The 4,911-nt window shown below is 41.1% G+C and overlaps 1 long non-coding RNA gene across 1 annotated transcript in view; it reads right to left on the bottom strand.

Moving 5' to 3' along the window:
• Nucleotides 1-3,189, bottom strand: part of LOC105520584 — a 39,300-nt gene extending 36,111 nt beyond the window's left edge. The window contains exon 1 of the long non-coding RNA XR_001003155.1: nt 3,120-3,189. This is a non-coding gene — a long non-coding RNA (uncharacterized LOC105520584). The remainder of the gene's footprint in view (nt 1-3,119) is intronic.
• Nucleotides 3,190-4,911: the final 1,722 nt, after the last annotated feature.

Genomic DNA, 4,911 nt, shown 5'->3' with positions numbered 1-4,911 from the left:
AAAAAAAAAAAAAAAAAAAAAAAGACAAAAGCTGGTAACACCTGGTGTTTGTGGAATAAAGGGCAATGAACACTTGGATACATGTTGGTGCCAAATTGGTGTATATATTTTTTGAGGCCCACATTATTACAACTTCATAACTTGAATGGCCTTTAATACAGAAGTCCTATTTCACCAACAAAAGAGTTTCAAGTGAGGGTTTAGAAAGGGATCCCAAAGTGATTCTGACCTGCAATTTGGTTAAGGAAGCTTGGGTGAGGGGGCAGGTTAGGAGTCATATGAACTTTTGGCCCCAAAGAGGAAAGATAGCTAATATTTATGAAGCCGATTTCTAGCCAAGCCTAGTGCCACATTCTTCACGTTAGTAGTTGGAATTAACCCACACAACAGCCCTGCTAGTGAGGTATTGCTATTCTCTCTCCACAGATGGATGTGACTACAAAGCACATATTCCTTACCAGAGAAGGATGGCAAAGACATTTCTCACCAGGCCTACTGCTAGAGCCAGGAATAGAATCTGTCAATGTGGGCACCCTGGGGTGCTGGTGGCATTTTCAGAAAGGATCCAAGTTTGGTGACCCTTCCCCTTGCTTCAGGAATGGTTTGTGCCAGAGCTAGAAGCAGAAGCTTCACACATGAAGCCAGTATTTCTTCCATCTTTTATGAAAACTTAAGGAAAGGATTGGGCTGCTTATTATCTTCTGGGAAAGGGAGGACCTCTGAGGACACAGAGAAGGGAGAGGAAGAGAGATTTCTCCCAGACAGGAATGACATCAGAGGTCTACAGGTCGCTCTAGGAGCAGGAACCTGAGAACTGCTCCATATCAAAGCTTGGAGTGGCTCCTGGATGGTCCACCTAGAGTGAGTATCCAGCATGAGGCAGATTTTTCTGTTTGGATCAAAGGATAGATAACAGTGGTGGCATTTTTTTCTTATTTCTTATATGCTTGATGCTCTGGCATCTGAGGCCTTGCTAACTGGGGAGGGACTGCTCCTTCCAGAGTTAGCTAATTCCCAGTCCTAACAAAAAACTCACCTAAGGAGCACACATTTTATATTCAAACTAACTAATCCAGAGCAACTACACATACACACTCACACCTCCTCTACTGGGCTCTTACATTCCAGGCCAATAGTACCCTCCCCTAATCATACCAGAGCCTGATTCTGTCAGAGGCATTTGAACCAGAGAAACTCTATTTTGAATAGGGGCTAAGGAAAATAAGACTGAGACCTACTGGGCTGTATTCCCAGAAGGTCAAGGCATTCTTAGTCACAGGATGAGATAGGAGGTCATAAAGACCTTGCTGATAAAACAGGTTGTAGTAAAAAAGCCAGCTAAAACCCAACAAAACCAAAATGGCTATGAAAGTGACCTCTGGTCGTCCACACTGCTCATTATGTGCTAGTTATAATGTATTAGCATGCTAAAAGACACTCCCACCAGCACCATGACAGCTTACAAATGCTATGACAACATTAGGAAGTTACCCTATATGGTCTGAAATGAGGAGAAACCTTCAGTTCTGGGAACTGCCCACACCTTTCTGGAAAACTCATGAATAATCCACCCCAGTGTTTAGCATATAATCAAGAAATACCCAAAAAATGGGCAACCAGCAGCCCTCGGGGCTGCTCTGCCTATGGAGTAGCCATTCTTTTATTCTTTTACTTTCTTAATAAACTTGCTTTCACTTTACTCTATGGACTTGCCCCAAATTCTTTCCTGAGTGAGATCCAAGAACCTTCTCTTGGGGTTTGGATCAGGACCTCTTTCCGGTAACAATTCCAGACAACTTAGGACAGCCCCTGCACCACAGAACCTGCTGAAATTATTCCAAGTAGTCAGTCCTAAGCCTAATTACCCTGCCTTGTCTGTCATTTACCACAGAAAACCACAATAAAGGCTTTTGCCGCATTTACCTCCCACCTAAATTGGTGGACTCTGAGTGGACTTATGTGGAATGGAGAGTGCCTCCTCTTGGAAATTTCGAGTAACAAACTATCTCTTTAATGGCAGTTGTATCCTGATCCCTTGGCCTCACTATCCTAAATAATAATAAAACCTACATTGTGAAACAAGGCTTCAGGAAGAGGGGACTTGAAGGCTCTGAGTCAGCTAGGAAAATGGGCAGCTTCCTGAGTCATGTGGACAGATGAGTGATGACTGCCAGAGCTCTTCCTGGTATATCAGGAGGCTAAATTCCCAAAAGTGTAACTGTTTCCTCAAAAAGTATGAAAATTTAACATTGCTGTACTGTCTGATTGAACTGTATAATCTTTTTATTAATATGTATCCCAACCAACTATAAGAGAGCACCTGCTTTAGAGATCTGAACAAATGATAAGTTTCACAAGACTTTTTAAGTATTTGCTGATCTGATATCCTGGCGTTATAATGTTAGATTCCTTTTCATTTTTTTCTATTACGTTTTTAAATAAATGACATAGTTTACATTTATGCCTCAGATATATCATAGAATGATTTTTGTGTTTAGAAATAAACCCTGATGACTGATAGTGTGTGTTTACACTACATCCCATTTAAATGGAAAAGGTAGGCGTAAAGAACTTCATACACTAATGGGGAAGAACAAATTGGTACAACCTCTTTGCAGAGACATTTGGCAACATCTATGAGAAAACAAAATGAGGCCCCCATCAGCTGCTACTCTCTTAATCACAGACTATAGAGAGAAGCATGTGTGTTGCACCAGAAAAGGTATACAAGCATGGTCACAACATGTCTAGTCATATCAAAACAATCCCAAGGTCATCTTATTAGAGAAATCTCAGAAACATTATCTTTAGAGAATGAAAAGCTGGATAACAGCACTAACTTAGCTAAAAGTATGGAAACAATTGTATGCCTTGTGCAATTCTCTCACAAGAAGTCTGTGAGGAAGGCATCATTATTTCTAGTTTACAGATGACCAACTCAGACTCACTGATGGAAAATCAATTTTGCAGAGGCATCTAGTAATGATCAGGAGTGGGGATGCAACTCTTAGTCTCCTCAAAGGACAACACCTGGTCTCCTTTTAGAGATGATGACCGTCTAGGACTTTAACACTTGTAGTTTTTTATGTTGCTAGGATTGTTCCCTTATGTGTACTCACTCAACAACCTCTCTCTCTTTGAAGAAGCTGATGGTGCAGATGAAATCCCACTGCAAGGTACTGTAGGTGGTAATGGGTCTAGTATGAGGGTCAAGGGCTTGTGACTCCTACCTCCTCTTCATCTGCACTCTCTCTTCATTTGAGACTCAATGGGAAACTGCTTTTCCAATATCAATCTAGAAGAACAAACAAAGCAGCAGAAAATGACAAGGAATTAAAGAAAAATGGTTCAATGAGCTTCTTCAGTCTCCCTCAATCCTTCAGCAAAGTTCTCCTGCAACACAGAAATGGCCCTGGTGCTTCATTCATCATGTTCTACTTCTTCCTGCTCCATTTCCTGGTGGTCTTTGTGGCAGTTATGCTGTTTGGATTAGGTGGCAGTCATCATTTCTCTGAGAGGGAAGGAAAAGGTGGGCCAGGACAAACATTTGTTGAAGTCCTACTAGGTGTCATCTGCTCTGTACAGGATTTCCAACTTACCCCACAGAACAGTTCTGTGAGGAAGACATTGTGAGTTCCTTTTAAAGATGACCAACAACAGGCTGACAGAGGCTAAGAAAGGATTCAAGTAAGGGACAGGAATGAAGTTACAGCTTTTACCATCATCACAATATCCATGCATTCTCAACAGAGGAGATACTGTCCCCAAGGAACTGAAAATTGATTCTGGAGGGTAGGAGGATGGTAGACGTTACAATGGTTTGTGGCACTACAATGAACCACACAACACACAAACAGTTTACACTATATCAGTGCTATTAAAATTTCATGTTCTAGGCAGGAAGGAGCTAATGAGGAAAAAAAGGAATGTCTAAAAAGCCTCCTTTGGATCATAATAATGAAAGAAAGTTAAGAAACATTGCCTGTACTCGGGGACTTCTGTGGATGATGAGCCACCAAGGCTTAGGGACTAGTCATTTTACACTCCCTCATGGATGCTCACTAAACAACCCCTCGTGGTGATGATGAGGATAATGATGATGGAAGTGAAATCCTGCCCCTGGGGCCAAGAAACCTGTGTATGGGAACCGTGTGAACTGTCTTCTAAGATGGCAGACAGGGTCTCAGTCAGACCACAGGTATTTCTTCTGGGAGAGATGATATTAATGTTTTTAAAACTAATATTAAAACTTTAATCATATCATACTCTAAGTTGTATATCCTTTAATCTTAACCTTCATCCAAGTAACCTATTGTGAAATCCATAGTTTAGGTCAGGTTATAGGAAGTTAGGAGAGGTTAAGTAAATCAGGGGAACTATGTTGTTAATGCCTGCTCAGTAATAGAACCCGGAATTTCATTAAAGCTTTGTGCCCTGAGGCTGCCAGGAATCTGAGTGCTCTAGTCTCCCCGGCACTCATGTTCCAGTCTGCACCACAGATACCAAGATGTTGGAGTTTCTATTGTGATGCATTTGTTCAATAAAATATCCCAGCATTTAACGTAGGTATACATGAATCCATACCAATATAATCAAAAGTTTGAATAAATAAAGAAATGAGTGAGAAGAGGAAAACTGTCTTTTTCAAATAATTCTAAGTGAAATATGTAGCTGTCTGCTCTCCCTGAGGTCAAGCTTAGTTCTGTACCCCACTTGCTGAGGGCAGGGCTGATTTCATGACTTCCTTCTAAAGAACAGAGTAGAGAATGAAAAAATAGTTATTAGAAACTTGACAGACACCACTTTAACCAAGTGATGAAACATTATCACCAGTGACTTCATGGAGGCACTATGTAAACCCAGATACGATGTGACAAGAAGGGCACTTCAACTCTGTGGTATTCTTTCTCA

Source organism: Colobus angolensis, unplaced genomic scaffold, assembly GCF_000951035.1.
Source record: "Colobus angolensis palliatus isolate OR3802 unplaced genomic scaffold, Cang.pa_1.0 Scaffold382, whole genome shotgun sequence".
Taxonomy (NCBI): Eukaryota; Metazoa; Chordata; class Mammalia; order Primates; family Cercopithecidae; genus Colobus; species Colobus angolensis.
Note: the sequence above shows the minus strand (reverse complement) of the source record. Positions and strands in the feature narration are given on the sequence as shown.